This window comes from Dermacentor andersoni, chromosome 1, assembly GCF_023375885.2.
Source record: "Dermacentor andersoni chromosome 1, qqDerAnde1_hic_scaffold, whole genome shotgun sequence".
In the NCBI taxonomy this organism is placed as follows: domain Eukaryota; kingdom Metazoa; phylum Arthropoda; class Arachnida; order Ixodida; family Ixodidae; genus Dermacentor; species Dermacentor andersoni.
The window spans coordinates 57,471,283-57,492,369 of record NC_092814.1 but is presented as its reverse complement, the minus strand read 5'-3'; the positions used below and the strand labels follow the sequence as shown (position 1 = coordinate 57,492,369).

The 21,087-nt window shown below is 50.6% G+C and overlaps 1 protein-coding gene across 1 annotated transcript in view; it reads left to right on the top strand.

Moving 5' to 3' along the window:
- The window catches only part of LOC126546297 (kelch-like protein 20), a 170,597-nt gene that overhangs the window by 107,422 nt on the left and 42,088 nt on the right, over positions 1–21,087 (top strand). The window lies entirely within an intron of this gene.

The following is a 21,087-nucleotide window of genomic DNA, read 5'->3' as shown; positions in this document are numbered from 1 at the left end:
TTCGCCCCCATCGACGTGCGACCGCTTGCTCGGCGATGCAAAAACCATGCTACTCTTCCATAATTCATCCAAGGCTGCTAGTATTTCTGCTTATATTTCGTGGTGTCTTATCGCTCAAGATTTGCGACATTGCTCAAAGCGAGCCACGCACTCCCTATGATACAAAAACGTTTCTTCTTCTTTCTTTACAGGTATATCAACGTCTCAGAAACTTGGCTTATTCCACGAAAAGTCTATGGTGTATAGATATGGGCGATAAAAAATGACATTCTTTATATTATTCGTTCTAATTTGACCTCATTATTCCCGTGTCGCAGAGCGAAGCAATACTTTTGATCTCGCGAAGCCACCGGCGCACTACTTTACTTGCGCATAAGGAAGTGCTGGCGCAGCAGAGGGGACAAAGCAAGGGGCCCGATAGCGCGAGCCAAGGAAGGCGCTGCCTATAGAAAAGAGTTTCTCGGGGAGATTCTTCCTCTCCGGCGCGGATCGTTGGGCTCCGCTCCAGATGTCGCCGCCGAATTGGGCGCGCGCCGCAGTGGCGCGCACAAAGGGCCCCTCCATGCGGACACACACGGGGCGCCGGTAGACGCCAACAAAGGCCGCCATCGAGCGCGCGGCGTGCCCCGCCGATCAGCGCTGCGCCAGCCAGTGTAGCGGTGCAGCGACGAAAGATCGTTAGCCGATTTCGGCGCCCTTCTGCCGGTGGGCGAATCGCCGACGACGGCCCGGTATAACGAAGGCCGCCCGCGGTGCGAGCAAAAGTGGGCGGCGCGGCGCCCAAAGTTTCGACAAAGCGCGTCTTGAATCACTGGCGCGCGCGGCTGCTTTTGCGGAAGAATAGTCTTCCACTTGGCCGACGAGACGTTCGGCGGCGGCAGATGTGCCCGACGCTTCCCCGCGATGGCAGCTCATTTTAATGCGGACGCAATTAAAGTTCCTGGCGCGCCGCCCCCTCCCTCCTATCTGAGAGCTTCGTTGATACCGGCACGCCAGTTACTCGTCAGAGGCCAGCTCCACAGGTGGCACCGCGCTTCGGCGGAGGCTGTCAAAGGAGGGCTACGCTGTTGGCTGGAATGACGGGGGAACGTAAAGGCATGCATAGCTGTTGCACGTGTTGAAACGATGTTCACTGAACAAGCCTTTGGTTTTCCGCATTTTAGTTCGTTCGCCCTTCTTATCCTTATGCTTCTTCATGTTATCTTTTTTTCTTCAGCTGCGCAATCTGAAGGCTGACAGTTTAGCTGTTTTGCGATCGACTGACTTTTAAATAGCATTGTACGAGCAGCACCGAGAGGGAAAGATTCCTTTAGTACTTTCATATAACCCGCAGGACGTCCACAGGTGTTCTTTTGGTGTATACCACGTCGTCGAAGAAAAACAAAGTTTGTGAGTTTCTTCGACTCTTACCTACGCTGAACGGAACGTTTATTTAATTTTTCTTGTGTGTGTGTGTGTGTGTGTGCGTGTGTGGGTGTGTGTGTGCGCGCGTGCGTGCGTGCGTGCGTGCGTGCGTGCGTGCGCGCGCGCGCGCGCGCGTCCGTGCTTACGCATCTCTGCCCCCCAGCAGAGGAAGCACGAAACACACAAAGCAAGCGCCTTTCTGCTCGCCGAGCGCGCAAATGAGTCTGTGCGCGGCGTTGCAAGTGCTGGCTACACGTCGCCGCTACCGGCCTGCGGAGCGCAGGACGACAGGCGCGCCCAATTTGGGGCCCACGTTGTCGCCGCGTCGTTTCATTGACTGCCCATCGAGGAGGGACCGTTAATTACGCCGCCAAGCGAGCGTCACGTGCGCCGCCGACGGAAGGCCGGCGTTCGCTTTTCTTTTGCTGACGCGCGTTTCGCGAAAGGAGGCCCGCTGTTTCGATCGCGGCGCGGCTCTTCGCGGGCGCCTTTAATTACGGTAAACGCCACTCGTTGAAGCGCGCCCTGAGGAACAGCGCTGGAGGCCTCATGCTGACAGACCCTGACGGGTGCCTCGCCGCTGTGTACACACCGCGCGTACACTTCCCCCCGCCCCCTCAGCGCTGGAGTGGCGACGTGCCAGTATATATACGGTCGATAATTACGCAAGAACTCTGGTGCTGAACAGCCAGCGTGCCGCGTACACCGCCTAACTAACGCTCCCAAGCCCCTGCTTGCTGGTTGGTCTTTCTCTATTTCTTCACTTCGTTTGCTTCTGCGATGTATGTACGTTTTAATTTTCCTTAAGAACGTCTACGGTTATTTTACAAAAATGTACTTAGTTACGTCATAAGTGAAACTGAGTAGCTTGAAACATGCTACTCGGTTGCCTTTACTAGAGAGAGAGAGAGAGAGAGAAGGGAGGAAGGAAACGCAGGGAGGTAAACCAGACTGAGTCGAGTTTGCTTCCCTGTAAACGTGGGGAGGGGGAGTGAAAGAGACTTCCCTGTAAGGAATATACATTGTCAGACAGCTGCAGGAGGAATAAAAGGGGGATGCCAGGCGCGCAAAACGCACTAACGCGCCTATGTTCGAGTCAATTACCTGAAGTATAGGACGAATGAATGCTATCCGCTAAACCATTTGTGACAAGGTTAGGCATGCGCCTTGTCGAAAATCGGAACGCGGTGCAGCTTGTGGTCTTATACACAAAGAACGGCCTTTTTTTCAGTTGATTTAGCCTCAGAAAGAGACCGTAAAATCTCGGGTGGCGGAAATTGGAGGGACAGAACATATATTCCACTCTAATGCTTCTCATTGCGGAACCTCCTTCTTCACGTCAACAGTACGAAGTGTTACGGTTGGCGTGTAGCACCCCGGGCAAAAAGGATTCTCGACCACCATGCCTCATCGAAATGAAGGGTGAATTCCCAATTTGTTGCGGTTGACTCTAGGGGTTGCCGGTCTGGCTGGCGCCCCGCAGTGCTTACAGGCCCCTTTGTGTGTGTGCGACTTTAGAAGAACCCTTTCCACGAATTGTCAAGCTCTGCAGGAGAACTTCCGCGATCCAACGTCGCCTAGAAGAATGGATCAGTCGCCTATCCACAGTAAGCCGCCCGTCCACATGAACCTTTCTATGAACCAACGTCGCCTAGAAGAAAAAATAAGCGCCTACGATCCCGGACCTGCGGGTTGCCACCTGCAGAGACGGGCCCGTCTAGGCTCACCTGAGAATGCGGAAGCAGCTGCAAAGCAACAACGGGGACGTGCAACCTCGCCCAGGAGAGAAGGAGCAGCCGCAAAGCACCGATGGGGACTCCGTGCCTGTCATGTGATGTTGACGTGAGCAAGATCGCGCCTGCGACTTTAGTGGGCCTATTTAAAGGGCCCCGCAATGTACTTTTTCACTTCATTCTCTACTTCTAATCTTTCACCAACCATTGAATAAACCGTGCAAGTTTCGCATTATAAATCGTCTCGTCCTTGCCTGGTCGCCATGGGTCTACCGGATGCCTGCAGCCCGTCGACACCGCCACGCTACCCAATAGTAACGCCGGTCGGGCTTCGAGAAACAGGTGTCGCAACAACTGGTCGGCAGCGGTGAGGTAGGCTACCGTGGAGAACGCAACCAACAGAAGTCAGTCATTCATAAATTACTCTTGAGTGTGCAGAAGAACTCCGTCGTAACATCTTATACTGGAAGAATACCAATAGCAGCGCTCATTTTGCCGGCAGTTCCTTCGACACTTGTAAGCCTTTTGACACACTGAACTTCAAGTTTTACTGTTTAGGAGTTTTTTTTTTCACTTAGTTTTATACATTTCTTTTGTACGACAATTGGTCGTCGGCAACTTTTGCTTCATTCGCAGCTAAATTTGTGAAATTCGGTTAGATCGCAGGTAGTTAACATTGTCGTTTGACAGTAGTAGGAAGACTTTAAATGTCTGTGAGGTACCGAACATTCACGTGACCAGCACTTTTTGTACACTTTTTGTGAACGAGCCGTTTGAGTGGAAATATCCTGATTCAACTATACTGCGGTCCACAGTGCGGCTTTCTAAACTATATGATATGACGCCGAAAGCGGAAAGTGTAGTAAACGACGCACATCCATGAGCACATGTACTAAAGAAATCCTTTACCGTAAAAGTGCGACGATATATATAGTTCTATAGATTTGCTACGTATCAACGGAATAACTTCGTTCCTCGCCTCGCATCCTTATTTTCGCATCCTTATGTGTCGTGCAGACACATAAAATCACTTTGGTATGTTTTAACGCCTTTGATTAAGCATTTTCCATAAGAAAGCGGGAAGCTTAAGCCTACTGATTTACTACCGACATAACATTTTAAGGGCGTAAATACTCTTTTGTGTATGAAGATCACACTGTGACTGGCTTTGCACGTGAAGTCTCATTTTTAAATGGCAAGTCAAATCAAATGACAATTTTAATTTACCTACTTGCTACAATGTGTACGGAGAGCAAAATATTAAATTCCACAGAACTCATGTTTAGAACGGATTACCTCTGAAAATAGGGGTGGCGAGAAATTTTACGTTAGAACTAGGACCTGTAATAAATCTTGTTTTCTGTTAGTCACGCACCGTTACTCATGGTTAGTCTTGTACTTGTTTTGTGTGATTCACACGCAGTTATAGACAAGCCTTTGTAACAATTTTTTTTTTTTCAGCTGACCTGTTTTGTCGCATTATTCAGTTGACCAGCCACTACATTAGAGACTAACGGTCGAGGTAGTTTTGCATCTGTTTCCTTCTAATTTATCAATCTAACTGATTGATTGATAACAGAAACATGCCTATCTTGTGGATTAACTTGCTTGTTCTATCATCCTGCGTTGTACTATCCGCCTTGTTAGTATGCGTCATTGTTCCGGTTGATTTTATAACTTTCAAGATCTCGTCGGCTGATAGCGGCTCTTTCGGAAGCTCGCTGTCGCGTCCCGTTCAAGAAGACCTCACGCACGACTTCGAATTCGGGTCACCTGCTACAGCTACAGTGCTACCAACTTGCATAAAGTTATTTGCAGGCCTACAGTATATATAGCACCGGGAATAGAATGGACCGGCCTGCACGTATTCCCTCTACAGCGCGAGCATGCATTACCTAAAAGTGCGCGCTATGGAAGCCTTCGCGCATAGTTTTCCCAGGCGTAGTCGAACCTTTTGTTCGTTTCGTAGGTGGATCTTGTTGTTGATTTTTCTTCCTTTCTTTTTTCCTTTCTTTCTTTCTTTCTTTCTTTCTTTCTTTCTTGCTGCGCGTCGGCCCTGCCGAGTCCACGGCGTAGCGGCTCTTTCCTTTTTGCCGACCTCTGTTTACCAATTTGTTTTGAATAAGCGCGTTGGCAGCGCGTTTGAAATTGAAATGAAGGGTTTCGAGCGTGAATCAATTTTCGCGGTGGCACGGACGTTGATGTTTCGGTTCGAGGAGGATTTACGACTCTGAAATGTAAATTCCGCCGCTCTGCCGAGCAACGTTCCTGTCTCTCCGACGCGATTTTTGCTGTCTTCGTCTCCTCCTGCTTCTTCTTTTTTATGACGAAGTGTGCTGCGCGATCCGCGCGCTCGTTTGTCTTATAGGCTGCTCCTCTCGCAACGCTGTCTCCCGAATAGGAGGAAGGAAGCGCCCGCCTGGAAGAGAACTGGGCTCGACGTGCAAAACGCCAAAGTTAACCAAAACGACGCTTAGAAAATGCGCGCTTTAATTTCCATACATCGTGCCATTGCAGTACTGCGCGCGCGGTAGAAACAACAACGAAAAACAAAAGTGTTTTTCATCTTTTTCGCGCCCCTTTAGTGCAGTAATAGCGAGTGGAAAGTACGAAGCCGCGATTTTTCCTGCGTTCAACCAGGATTCTTTAGCAGCGCTTCGAGCTCGTCTTTGCGTGCGTTGCGAAAAGCGCGGTAGCCGAGGAATCTCTGCATGGCCCGCTGCCTAGCGGGTTCTTTTCGTAATCGTTCCCCACCTTTTTTTCTTCTTCTTTCTGCAGTGCCTAGCGGCGCTCTTGCTGCTGCTGCTGCGGCTCCTGCTGCTGAGCTTTCGTTGAAGCGCTGAATGGATGATGAATTAAGGCGAAAACTGCGTCGGGATACGTGTTCGCACGCCTTCGACCATGGCGGGGCTCGCGCGATGTTATAGGACAACTTTCTTTTTGCGTCTCCAGCCCAGCAGTCGACTTGCCGCTGTGTTTCTGACTGTTTCCCTCGGGAATTTCGGATGCGCTCTGAGCTTGCAGATGCCGTGGACGCGGCCAAAAGCAAGGGGGGGGGGGGGGGGGGGGGGGGGAAGAAGTGACTGAAACGAAAATCGCCCCTGTTTGCGACCGTGTTCCTTCGTTCGGTTGCTTATGTAAGGCGAGAAACGATGCGATGTTTGCGCGATTCCTCAGGAGTCGTGACCATATCATGATCACGTCAATTCTCGAAGCTTGGTTTGGGGTGCTGCGGCACAAACGGTTTGGCGCGCCGTTTCTCATCGCGCTCATTGGCGGATACTTCCTCTCGCAAGGATTCAGCGTTCATGAGACAGCGCGAGATAGGCGCAGTAGCAACCACTCTCCTGGACGCTGCCGCCGCGATCGTACGGCAAGCCTCCGGCGGGTGTATCGCGTTCGCTTCCTCACCGCGCGCCGGAATCGGCTCTCGAAACTGCCCTCTCAATTATTCAACCGGAGGCGGAAGCAGGCCTCTACCTCGGTGCGCGTGGGGCGCGCGAACTAAGCTTTCTTCTTCCCTTTGTCTTGTGCGCCCCGGCGCGCTTTGTGCCTCTCGGTTCGTTAGAGATTCTTCTGGCCCGGCGGGGGAAGGAGCGCTGTCACTGGCAGGATGGATTACTGCCGCGCGCGCTTCTTCCTCCCTCTTCTGCGCCCTGCAGTCTTCCTTCCCGGGCAAAAAAGAAAGCGACGAGATTTGAGCCCACGGAAGGCGGACGACGTGCGGCGCCGCAGCCGGCTGAATGGCCACGATAAGGGAGAGCGCGGCTGCCTTTCGCGCTCTTTTGTTTTGCGCCGCGCGGGTGCCCGATCGCTGCAGTGCGCGTGATGTATTGGAGGCCGCAGACACACGAGCAAGTCGCCCGCGTTGTGTCAACAGCCGCCGCCGGCGGCACGCTGACTGACGGCGGCCACGTCGCGGCAAGTTGCGCGCCCGGAGCCGCGATCCGCGCTGTCAAGAGTCGTGGCGCCGCTCCCCTGAAGACGGCGACGCTCCAGCTTGGTCGCGATGCGCGCGTCATCGAGCACGACGTCGTCGCGCGGCGGGGCGGCTGACAAGCGCGCTGCCGGCCTCGTCCTCCTCTTGTTCCGAACCCCCACACGCACGCCTCTCGCTCGCTAGCGTTCCCGCTGCCGCGCAGCGTCCATTGACGGAAGAGATCGAACCTCACTGCGGGCCAGCATAAACACGGCTTGATTTACAGTCGCCTGCCGGCCTCTCTTCGCGCATTCTTTTTTTTTTTTTTCACGGCGTTCTGCTGATGAGGCGTCAAGGATGGCGCCCAGTGTCAACACTGGCCAAGTGTTGATGCAAGCCGACGCCGTGTTGATCTAAGTGAGGTCCCGTCGAGGCTGCTCCGAGTTCGCCGGCATCTGCGACCACGCGACGATCGCGGCCGATCGTGACGGGAAACGTACCACTCTGGCGTGTTTTCGTTGTTTTCCCTCCCCCCCCCCCCCCCGATTGTTTACTTTTTTGCGGATGCGCTGAAGATTGATTTCGCCACGTTGCCGATCCCGTGAGCTGTATCGGCGTGACTCAAGCGACTGTGCCGGCGCGGCCTTCGAGTCGAGTGTGCTCTGCCAGCGAGCATCCGCTACTCTCTTGAACCGCTTCCCGAGAAGCGCCCTGACGGAAGCGCTGTCTCAGCAGAGTTAGCTTGTGTTTGTTTCTTGGATAGAACCAGGCGCGTATGCTGCCAACGTGGGACTAGTAACTTGCGACAAGTATTGTGGTTCGGGAACTTAATTGACGAGGTCTGATTCCAAGTAAAAGAGCAGACGGGTCTTCTTAAGACTTACTGTCAGGTAGGAAGTATAACGAAGAGGCCGACAAAGAAAAATGCCTCCAGACTGCAATGGCTCTTTGTGGCTGAAATTTTTTATATGCTTGATATTTGTATTTCTCATTTCCTGCTGTCTATAGAATACACAAAAACGTACTTATTTCCCCTCATAAGAAATTGGCAGATTTCACATAATTTGTACACCACCAAAAGGTGATGCGTTACATTTATATGAGCTGCATTTGCCCGATCAAACACATAGGTTGAAATAGGTTTCGTGATATGTTTGCCATTTTGTTAAGGCTCCATTAAGACTGTCGGTTGTTGTTTTAATAAGAAATTTAAAGCACGGCTCACAGGAGGACTTTCTTCTAAGTTCACACATTCGTGCCTTCCGACATATGAAATATATGAACGTTAAACTTGCCTGCGTATATGTTCTGCATATTGATTCCCTTAAACCAGCTACAGCGAAGAGCCGAAATTATGACTCCGGCTCTTTGATACGTTCGGAGACTCCCGCGGGATGATAAGCACGACCCACTGTCCCTGGAAGACACTTAGAGAACTGCAGTGCCTCTGGCACAATTTCTTCAAACCCCATGGACATCGCAAAAGGCTCACCTGCACTCTGAAGAAGCCTGTAACTTACATACAATAGCAGACATACACTGTGCGTGGAGGCATTTATTGGTAGAGTGGCGCGTTGCCAAAGCACGGCAGGCAAGACAGGCCCTACGAGATGGCCTTTGTGGCTGGCGCTTTTTGCTCTGCATGTATGTGTTTCCCTTTTTTTTCGCATTTGGTTTGGGAATTCACGAGTCACGTGCAGCGCAGCGCAAACACCAATGGAGCGAAGGGAAAGCGCTAAGCAGTGCACTTTCTCCAGCATTATACACGCATCGCGTCCCGATTGACGCTGCGCATGGTATCGGTGCGCGAGACGAGCCCCACGGGAAACCGTCGGTATCTCTATAGGCGTCCAATACAGGTATTAGGCTGTTGTAGAACAGGGGCCCCCAAAGATAGGGGGCCCCTAACGATTAGCGTCTCACCACAGCGCATGCACCGAACCCAAACGCCATCTTTGGATTTGATTCTTCGCACGCTCCTAACGTTAAATTTCGAAAATATCGTGGGTGCTCCAAACGCGCCAAACCTGTTTTGCGTCGTCTCAGAGTGGCCACAAACATCTCAAAAACGCGTCATCGCCCCCTCATTGGAGATAAGAAACTCTCAGGTATACTTTTCATCCTGCAAAACATTACGGATTGCGTTATTTCATTTTTTTTTCTTTTCCTTTTTCTAGCATTATCGTTTCATTTTCCTTCCGCGTGCAGGAAGGACGCTGCAGTCGAGTGACGCTGACGAAAGCCGGGAACGCTATCCTAAAGCACTTTCCCGCCGTGGCAAACCGCAATCGCAAGGCGATCGCTTGTTGGGGCACCCTAACCCCTATATCCCTATTCTAAACATCCATATCTGTTCCCTTTAGGAAAGCGGCCGTGGAGTATAGTGGTTAAAGTGAAATGCTGAAAATACGCGGACTTTGGTTCAAAGTGAAGGGCTCTATTGTGTAAGAATTAGTTTCCTTCTCTTCTATTAATTTCTTATCACCCGTCGCAGCAAGTTACCGATGCTGGCGATATCGAAGACCTGACGTTATACCAGCCAATGGCGAAGGGCAAAAAGAATGAAAAAAAAAAACAACAACCCTTACAAAAACAGCCCCTGGTACTACTGGTTGGGTATGGTATGGTATGATGAACTTTATTTAATGTCCTGAAGATCAACCCTTAGGTTGACGCAGGCGGCTCCCACGTCGGGACAGTAAGGTTTAACCTTACCGCCGTATCATGGGCCTTCTGGACGGCCTGTACTTGATCGGAAAGAACTCCACTGTGTAGGACTCGCCGCCACCAGTCTCTCTCCTTGACACAGTCTGTGAAAGTCACAGGACACTGCCAAAGCATGTGATCCAGAGTAATGATGCCATTACACTTCTCGCAATTGATTGGTATCTCTCTTTTAGGATATATCTTGTTAATAAAGTTTGGACTTGGATAAGTTCTTGTTTGCAACAATCTCAGAGTCACCGCTTGAGCTCTATTGAGCTTAGCGTGTGGCACTGGGAATTCCCTTCTGTTCATGTAGTAATGCCTCATGATTTCATTATATGTAAGTAATTGGTCCCTGTTCTCCTCCTGTATATTATTAAGGTCCTGGTCGCGTAGTGCACGGATAGTAAGTCCTCGTGCAGCTGCGTTAGCCATCTCGTTTAAATTCTTCCGAGATGGATCGACAGACCCCATGTGCGCAGGAAACCAGCGGATTTCGATCTCTTGGCTGTCCAACTCACCGATCAGCTGGGCAGCCCTTTTGGTTACAAAGCCATTGGTAAAGTGTTTAATAGCCATCTTAGAGTCACTGTAAATCTTCGTCCACTTATTATTCCTTAAAGCCAATGCTATCGCTACTTGTTCCGCGACTGTCGTGTCTTTAGTCATGATTGTAATAGCATCCCGAGTGAGACCATCTGCATCTACTACTACTGCCGTAAAGGCTTTCTTTCCTCTGACCCACGCAGCATCTACAAATGCCGCATGTTCTCTGTCGTGTTCTATCTCTTGCAGGAGAGCTTTGGCCCTTGCCTTTCGTCTTTCCAGGTTGTGCACCGGGTGCATATTTCTGGGGAAAGGAGTCGTCTTGATTATCTCTCTTATGCTATCTTTTAGTTATACTGTGCCTTCACCTGACATTTTGGATTCGGTTGGACACCATCCTACCTCTTCTAGTATTGCTCTACCTGGCCTTGTTCTAGAGAGCCTCTCTCTGTGGGCAATTTGCTGAGCTTCTATTATCTCGTCTATTGTGTTGTGGAGCCCCAGTGTCATTAATTTGTTATCCGGGGTGTTAATCGGTAACCCCACTGTTGTTTTGACTAGCCTTTTAATTAATCTGTTCAACTTGTTTAGCTCTGTCTGTGTCCAATTGAGCATCCCAGCTACATATGAGAAGTGACACAAGGCGAAAGCGTGGACCAGTCTCATGGCGCTCTCCTCTCCCAGCCCTCTGTGTCTGTTACTGATTCTCCTTAGCAGTCTTATTACCTCCACAGTCTTGCTAGTGATGTGTCGTATTGTTCTTCCATTTGCCCCGTTTGCCTCCAGGAATAACCCTAAGACTCTTATGGATTCTACTTGCTTAATAGATTCGCCTGCCTTCGTGGTTAGTACTAACCTGGGTTCTTCCTCGGGAACGTATCCCCTCGGTTTTCTACCCCTTCTTCTGTTCTTGAGTACAAGGAGTTCAGACTTATTAGCAGAGCATTTGAGTCCCATGTCTTCTAAAATAGACTCTACCTCATAAATGCTCTTCTGAAGTCTGCTTTCCGCATGTCCCATACTTCCTTCAGCGGTCCATATAGTCACATCGTCTGCATAGATGGTAAAGTGAATGCCCTCTATCCCTTTTAGTCCCTTTGCCACTTTTGACATGGCCAGGTTGAAAAGCATAGGTGACAAGACCGACCCTTGTGGCGTCCCTCTGTCACCGAGATCAATCTTCTTTGATTTAATATCCCCGAATCTAAGGTGAGCTGAACGATTGCCAAGAAAGGCTTTGACCACTTCATAGAGTTTTCTCCCTAATCCCAGTTCAGAAATCACTTCAAGTATTGCTCTATGCTTAATTCTGTCAAAAGCTTTTTCGACATCCAACCCCAAGAGAGCTCGAGTGTTTTTAGGTTTAGCCAATAGCAGTTGATGTTTGATTAACAACATGGCATCTTGTGTGGACAAGCCTGATCTGAAACCAATCAGATTGTACGGTAGGATGTCATTGTCCTCCACTGGTTGGGTGTCTTTCATTAATTTACATCGTGCCGTGTCTGAACTAAAGCGTGACGGATTAACATGATCGGCGCCCATTTCCTAGCTGACATAACTGCTGTTGGCAGTAAAACAGATGAAGAGAGTGCGAATACAATTTTATTTTAGCGACTGAAGTACGGGTCGTGCTATATACCCATAGTCGTTTTCTGAGTATGATGTGAGTAACGCTGGAGTCTGCCGAAACCGGTGCTGCTGGTGACGGTAGTATGTACGGATCGAAAACGTTTCTACTATTCCATTCGGAAACTTTCCATTCGTTGCTTTCGAATATTCGTTCTTGGCCAAATCTTTCGGCGTGTTAGAATTGCTGAAGCCTCCGCGGCGCACAGAGCCATGCAACTTTTGCCTTTGCTTCGAGTTGTCGATGGGTTCGACTTCGCCCTGCCATCTGCTAGCCGCTTGGTTAGCTCAGATGGTAGAGCGGCTGTCCCGGAAAGGCGGTGGTCCCGGGTTCGAGTACCGGACCAGGACGAATTCTTATTCCACTACGAGGCTTTTCTTTCGAGGAACCCTTATGGGTTTTCTTTGTAGCATTGGCTACAATTGGGTGAGTGTCTCATTTTCCATTTATTAATTACTCCTCTCCGCCTTGCGGGTTTCCGCCGAACTATTACGTCAAATGCTAGCTGCCTGGTCGGCACTTATCCGATGCTATAACCGACGGTTAAGCGAGGAATGCTCACCTATTTCTCCAGCCCTCGTTGAGTGGAGCCGAATTTCCTGGGGCGGGAGACAGTTGATCTACAGAAGGATCAATTAAGCCAGTTTCACGCTTGCTATTTTTTTTTAAAGCGCAGCTTTGCGAAACTCGCCGGGTTTCGTGACCGTGTGTTCTGCGGCTTGCCTGTTATCTTCCCGAATAGCCCAACCAATCACAGCGGATTGCAGGCGCCGAGCGCGCCGCTGGGCTCCTTGCACCGTCACCATATGGCTCTCGCCTCCGCGCATCCGCGGCTGTACGGTAACGAGGAAATAAAAGCTTCTTGCAGATAGAGCGGATTCGAATAGCGCTACATACGTATGCGTATGCTGCCTCTGAAACCACGATGCGTTCAAGCGTCCGTCGTACTCGTTAGTAGTCAACAATTCCACTTAACAAAAAAACCCGGTGAAATGTGTGTGCGTGCGTGCGTGTGCATGCGTGTGCATGTGTGTGTGCGTGTGTGTGTGTGAGAGAGAGAGAGGGGGGGGGGAGAGAAGGGGGAGAGAGAGCGTTCATGCGTGCGTGCGTGCGTGCGTGCGTGCGTGCGTGCGTGCGTGCGTGCGTGCGTGCGTGCGTGCGTGCGTGCGTGCGTGCGTGTGCGCGTGCGTCCGTGCGCGTGCGTCCGTGCGTGTACTCCTGTTTCGACTCTTTATGCACTCACACAAAGCTTCACTGTATATAAATTCCAGTGATACAGAGAAGTCTAACGCCGCGGGTGACTGGCCTGCGCTTCCGCGCATACAACCTGCCAAGGAGCCTCCCCACCTGATGTCTACTTCTACGCATACTTCGGTTGATGAAGTACCAAGTGTTGACCGACAGATCATACGGATGCTGCGGTCCCTAGTGAATGTCATTAAAGAGTTACTGACAAGTATCGCAACTCCAACCGCTCGAAGTAGCCTGCAAGTGCTGTACGCGCTGAGCCTAGTCCTCGCAGCCCTCGACTGGAACCATGGCTGACAATCATCAATCGTTCCGCAAACTGGTCAGAGAAGCATCGGTTATCCAGTGAAATGCGAGAGATCTTAGATGCCGGATGCCTGATTTTGGTCAGTATGTATACTCGAACGGCTTCCCAATCATCGTAATCTGTGAACCGAAATTATCAAACCTCATCCGACTATCCGGCTACGAATCAATCATGTCCTCAACCTACAGCGAAAGCAGCAAGGTCGTTGTGCTTATTCGTCGGAAGCTTAGCTGCGTCGTTCAGCATGTGCCGCCTCATGATGAAAACCAGTATGTTTGCTTGACTTAAAAAGAAAAAGCTAGCCTTCACACTAGTGGGTACCCACTTATCCCCATCAACCCGGTTTGATAGCAAGAGACTAGAAGAGATCTTGACAGCAACCCCTGGTCCATGGATTATCACAGGAGATATTAACGCCCACCACCCTATTTGGGGAAGCTCCAAAATTAACGCAACGCGCCGGCGGCTGGCTTCATTTGTATCTGATCATGGATTGTCCCTGCTTAATGATGGGAGCCCTATGCCTTTCTACGGGACTCATCGTACAGCAGCTGCTTAGACTTGGCGTTTGTGTCACGTCGTTTCGCTGCTCGTGTGAAGTCGTTTTTAGACATTGAGACGCATGGGAGTGATCATATTCCCAGTTACCTTAAGATCAAAGGGTTGGCCAGCTGTCATTCGCCAAACATAATCCGGCGAATTGATTGGCCTACATTCAAAACCAGCATGGAAGAAGCCTGTCGCAAAGGTCTCCGTTCTGGACTTCAACAAGCGATCAAGGAAGCAACGCAGAATGCGATGTGCGCGCTCACGTGTGCTCCAATGTTTTCAGAATCCGACATGGAGCTGGAGCGACTCCGTGCGATTCGCCGGTGTGCGGAGCGTAGATAGCAACGCACAAAGTCCATCCGTGACCTAAGAATAGCCAAACACTCGCAAAAGAAGATCCAGCGCCGAATGGATAAACTGGAATCTCAACGGTGGGCAAAATTTTGTGAATCCCTAGACCCCCGAAAACCTCTCTCTCACACATATGGAGAATCGTGCGAGGCCAGGCCTGCGTGTACTTCCTGAACAACGTGTGCCATTCCAAGCCCTGGCGCTTTTCCAATGCCGAGAGGACATCGAGGTAGCGGAAGGTTTCTGCAGGGAGATTGCTGCTCAATCAATGTACACAGGTTCCCTTAATACGGATAGCATCATTCCGCATTCACGAGATTCACGCATGGACCTGCCTTTCACCACCGACGAGCTCGATGCGGCTCTTGCATTGTGTAATCGGACCAGATGGCATATCGTGCCGCATCTTGTGCTATCTGGGTGAGCGAGCACGAAATGCCTCCCCCCCCCCCCCCTCGTTGCTGGATATATTCACTGAATCCTGGCGGGACGTAAACGTTCCTCAAGAATGGAAAACAAGCAGTCCGCTACCACTGCTTAAACCTGGCAAGTCACCATTAGAGCTCACATCATACCGGTCCATCGCGCTGGCTAGTTGCATAGGGAAGGTATTGGAACGCATGATCCTTGCTGGATTGGAGTGCTACCTGAAACGCTACAAAGTTTTCCAAATGCTATGGCCGGTTTTCGACGTCTCCGCTGCTCCATTGATAATGTCATCGATTTGGTCACTTGCGCCCAACATCAAAAGAGATCTAAACGATTATCTGTCGCCATTTTTCTGGACGTAAAAGGAGCTTATGGCAATGTTGCTCATGGCGCTATAGTCGATGCTCTTGAATCGGTTGGTCTTGGTGGCCGTGTGTACCGGTGGACCCGCAACTACTTACACATGAGGTCTTTTTATGTGCAGGCCGATGACGGTCCGACCTCTCAATACTACACACACCATGATGTTCCCCAAGGTGGCGTATTGAGCCCACACTATTCAGTCTTGTCCTTGTTGGTCTCGTGGAACGCATACCAAGTGTTATCCAGATATCACGGTACGCCGATGACATATGCGTGTGGACATCAGGTGTAACACGTCCTCAGGTGCGCGCGAGGCTTCAAAAAGCCGCGACTTCAACATCGGCGTATCTTGACGAACAAGGTCTCCAGATTTCACCTGAGAAAGGTGCGCTGGTCGCGTTTACGTGGAAGCCAATGACGTCCTACGCCATACTTATCAATGGGAAAAATATATGTTACGCGAGGACGCACAGATTCTTAGGGGTGATCATTGACCGAGACCTCAGCTGAAGTCCCCATGTGACCTACCTGAAGGAACGCCTAACGGCCATTTCACACCATTTCAAATTTATTGGAGGGAAAACGTGGGGTACTTCAGTACACGCGATGTTACAACTCTACAGGACGCTGTTTCTCGGGTATCTGAGGTACAACTTACCTGTACTGAGCAATATCTGCAGAAGTAGCATCTGAACAATCGAGAGTGCACAGGCGCAGGCACTCAGGGCTTGTGTTGAATTGCAGCTCTGCACATCACCAGCGGAGACAATTACGTTAGCTGAAGATTACCCAGTAACGTCCGGCGTGCCCGCGACCGGGCCGGTGGGCTAGACCTGCCGGTCCCGACGTGGGACTAGCCGGGTGCGCGACGAGTTCGCGTCCTCGCCGGACCTACAATAAAGTTTATTCACTCACTCACTCACCCACTCACAACTCATATGACATTGGAAGTGCTCAGAGCACACATCAGGCACGTTGCCCGCACCCCTTTCCACCACCTCGCCGCGCTACCGAAAGACTGGCCCAGTGTGTCTTTTTGCCAGGAGATATCGGCGTACCGTGACGACATCCCCCCCCCTCCCCGAGATTATACGCCTGCTGAGATGCTCCTTGCACCTCCTTGCTGTTTGGCTCGCGTGCCACAAGTTCGACTCTCAGTACTGGGAATTCGAACGAAAGCAGGACTTTCGTCGCCAGCTCTCAAGCAGCTATCTCTACTGATGCTGCACGAGACATACAAGGACCATCCCCAGATTTACACTGATGGCTCGACAACCGTGGACGGATCTACAGGGGCTGTGATCTTTCCGGAAAAAGCCGTGACCATTTAGTTTAAAACGTCTCACCGGACAACGTCGACTGCTGCGGACTTGCTGCACTTCGCAGCGCACTTCGCATGATCCATGAAGACCTGCCTCGAAGATGGAGCATATTCACTGACTCGAAAGCAGCCCTGCATTGTTTACTTTCCCCTCTACATCGCGGACCCCAAGACCAACTGGTGCTAGAAATAAGGCACTTATATCACCAGCTAGCAAGGCCACTGCGGCATCAAGGGCAACCAAAACGCCGATGAAGCTGCTAGTAGGGCTCACGAAGATACCATGAAGGAACCCATCCCCCTATCAAGAACTGACGCAGCAGCAAAGCTTCGCATCATATTTAGCGCGTGATGCGACACGATGCATGTGGAACGCGCCAGCTTTCCAACATACTCGACTGCACCGCCAGGACCCATCCCTCCGACTACGCATTCCATCTGGGCTATCCCGAATCGAGACAACTTTTCTCTGCCGACTATAGCTAGGAGTGTCTTTCACGACCGCATCGGAATGACTGACAGTGTTACCTGTGATAGGTGAGGCAGCGAGGAAACAATGGAACATATGCTTTGTCACTGTCCTCGCTTTACAGCTCCCAGAAACAGTTGCTCGTGACGGCGTTGGCACGCCTCGATGACCGGCCGTTTTCTGCGCAGACAGTCTTGGAGTGCCGACTGATGCGACCTTCACACCAGAAGGCGGTGAAGGCGCTACTGAGGCTTCTCCGGTCAAGCGACCTGCTTGAACGACTGTGACACCCCTGCATTCCTTTCGGTGTGTGTGTTTGCGTGTGTGTGCGTGTGCGTGCGTGTTTCTATTTCTTTCTTTCCCCTCTCCCACTCTTTTCATGTGTGTGCATTTTTTAAAGATCTTTCTGTCTCTCCTTACCCCTTCCCCAGTGCAGGGTAGCAAACTGGATATCTATCTTCCGATTAACCTCCCTGCCTTTCTCATCTCGTTTCGATATCTCTCCCTCTCTTTATTAAATTCTTTTTAAAGGACACGTCGTTTCTAGGGGGCCTGCTTCTGCTTGCTTTCGCAGAGCTTACCCTTCTCGAAACACCGGCGTTTGGGCAGTATTGAAGCACGTGATATATCACGATCTCGATGTGACTTAGTGGCAGTCCATTTTCAGTCATGTATTAGTATACATATTGTAAAGGTAAGCGTTATCTTTTACGCTCGGCTCTCGCATTCAGTTCCTGCGCCTCATTGCTGTCATTGCCCGAGTGCATTGATTCAAAAACTGTTCTGACCTTTACCTTGGTGCTCGCACAACCCTGCTTGCCCTCTTTTCTTTCACTGCGGAAACATTATGCAGAAGTGGTAGACGGTCTTTGTGGAATCATGATGTGGCAAGATACCCAGGTGGTGCGAAGTGCGCTATTGGGAGAGCTATAGAAGGAGGAAGATCCCCATGGAGACAGCGGAATGCGGATGCGCGCCGGGATTAGTTGTGCGCCAGAGGTGACGCCTTGCCACGTGACCACTTCGCCGTTCGTCCTGCTCCGATCGGCGCGCTGGCGTCACGTGACAAGCTCGCCGCTCGCTAGGCCAGTAAAGCACCAGATTATCAGCTCAGGCATGCATTGTAGGTTTTGTGTCTGGTCCAGCACGTTCATGTTCAAACCCTTTTGTAGGTTTTCAAAGCACTACGATTTTCTTTCTTGCTTGCTTATACATCTCCCAATACACGCGTGTGACCTGCGGCAGTCGAACTCTTACCGTACTTGCGAACTTCGTCATCGGTTCAGTTCATCTAGTATTCTGCTGCCTTACATTGCGTTTCTCTTCCAATGCCAAAGCCCGTTATCTTACCCTAATAGACATTCGGTTGTCTATTTACGCCTTACATGACCTGCCCAACCAACACTTCCTAGTAATCTCAACTGCATAGAATATCATCGTTTGTTCGCTGCCTGATGCATGCTGTTCAGTTTTTCTTTCTCTCAACGTTGCATTGATGAGTTGCCGTTCCGTCACTCGTTCTGCGGTCCTTGTCTTCCTTGTCAAGTTTATCTTTAATCTCTCCATCGGAATACTATAAGCAGTATACCGTCGAAAAGGACGACGACTAGGAAGTGAGGTGCGAGTGTTTATTAAGTTCAGTGAGAAAGGCGGTGATCATGGTAGTAAACTATGAGACCGAAACTCCGTGGTTTACTACCATGATCACCGCCCTTCTGCACCGCCATTCAGGTCACCGTCGTTCAGAACATGGCTACGCGCACAGAAGGAAACTAAAATGGCCCGCATGTAGTACAAGGTCAATCGGTCTTAGGTAAACATTACTATTAAAGCAAGTACAAGGTAACGTTTCTACTACTGCATGGAAAGAAATGGCCGATATGACGCCTGACACAAAAATATGTCAATGAAAAGTTATTCTGCGTGCTTTCATCTTAACATTAGGGTGCTCTCAGTGCTGTAATACTGATGAAGCGTGCTCTGTAAGGAGAGAGGACCCTATACGTGTCCACGCGCCGCTGTTAAAATCGCGCCTTAATTCTTCTTGTCTAGCCTCTTTGGCGGATCCGAGGATGCTCTACAAGAATCGGGGATGCTGTGTACTTCATGCTGGATGTGCTCTGTGGAAGGATAAGTCTCGTAACTCGGTGTAAGAGTGTGTGTTTCCATGTTTTTCGGACTTTTGCCTCTGGCACCCTGCGAAATGGGCACTCCGCCCCTTACAATATATATATATATATTTAATTTTGCCTGTTATCTACCGCTTGGAATTAGGAAAGTAGCGAGCGCTTAGCTCTCCAGTCTTAACAGAGTCGTTGCCGCACCTTGCATAAGAACGTAAACCGCGCACAGTACACTACAGGATAGCGGGATACCGAGACGCATGCACGCTGAAGCGTCTTTCCATCCCTCTTTCTCCTAACCACGCATCCCTCTCTTCCCTGCCTCGTGCTGGAAAAGTTTGGCTTGCGCGCGGTCTCGGGGAAATCCTCCCTCGCTCTCGCATGCAGAGGAGCAAGCTGAGGTGGTCCCGACGACTCTGTCGCGTCTCCTGGAGCGCGCTTTGTCGCCTGAAAAATTAAGCGAGTCGGGGGCTGCGGCGCGCGGCCGTGCGCCTCCTGTGCTCTCGCTCTGCCGGGCAATCTCAGCGCGGTGTGCGCAGCCCTGCATGCCGCCTGGCTGCTCGCGCGCGCCTCTGGCTGTGTCGGCGTGCGTGCGCTGCACCTGGCCTGGCGCGCCCGCCCACACAACTCCCCCCCACCTCACGACCACCACTGTGGTGCCGGCGCGTGCTTGGGCCCGGGGCGCTTTCTTATTACTATTTGATGCGCGATTTCTCGGCCGGTCGGTCTTGCGGGGCTATCGGGGAGCGGTCATTATCGTGCCGAAACACACATTAGGAAAACCCGGGGAAAAACCTCGGAGGCCCAGCGTCCCTCGGGAATGCCTCCTCGGCGTCTCGGCGTTTCCCGGCTGCCGGTCTCCTCCGGCACTGTTGTGCGGCACACGGCTTCCACCCCACCTTCCGCTCTTCGCCGACGCTCTTGGCAGCCACCGCCGTTTTCCACCGGCTGAGCTCTCTTTCTCGCTCTCCTTGTTCCGTTTTCTTTTTGCTTCCATTACAGCGTGCCGTACCAGGGTGCCCGTTCGGGAAAAGAAAAAAGACGCAAAAGTTTGCACTGCGCCGTCTGTTCACTTTGTTTCGTCTCCACTTGCGGCGCGCATTGTCCGAGACAGAATCTTTGCCCGGAGAATAATTGCTTTCCTCGGGTCGGAGAGGCAAGCCGCCAGGGAAGCAAGCGGATCCAGCGCGTTGAGCACTGCTCCGGCTGCGATGTCAGGAAAAAAAGAAAAGGAGAACGAGCCTCGAGTAGACGGAATTAAACATCAGCAAGGGTGCGAACAATTATGGACACACGTCCCCTATATAACACGCAAATGTCGGCTATTTCTCCTTTTCTTGCTGGTTTCCAAGCGATGTCGTCACCATATGGCATCTCTTCGTCGAACCTAATTCGCATTGCAAGCACTACTGCAGTTCTTTTTCTTTTTTATTTGTTCTTGGGAAAGTTTTACGTAAGGTTACCCAATGGGCCACTTGTGTGGAACCCCTATACAGGGTGACCCGGCTAACTTTAGTCAGAGTTTAAAAATATGCAAATGCCACGCAACTGGACAGAACCTTCTCAAATATTATAATTAGATGAAAAGTGTCAACGAGAAAATTGTAGAACGACATGAAAAACTCCCAATACAGCTTTCTGTTGCTCAATACGGGCTACATGAAAGTGTTTTTCCGTGCGTGAAATGCACGCAAAATTGCCGCGCGACTGGTCGCTCTAGGCACTTTGCATGTATTCGCGGATTTCTTTCATGCTCGCAAAAACACTCTTATGTAGCATGTATTGAGGAACAGAAAGCTGTATAGGGAGTCATTTATGTTGCTTTATAATGTTCTTATTGACACTTTTCATCGAATTATAACATGTTAGGAGTTGATCAATTAATTAAAAATAATTATTCAATTAGGCGGAATGCAAGAAATAATCTATCTCCAAGCGTCGGCAAACAACATTACCTTGGTTCTGTCCAGCTACGTGGCATTTGCATAT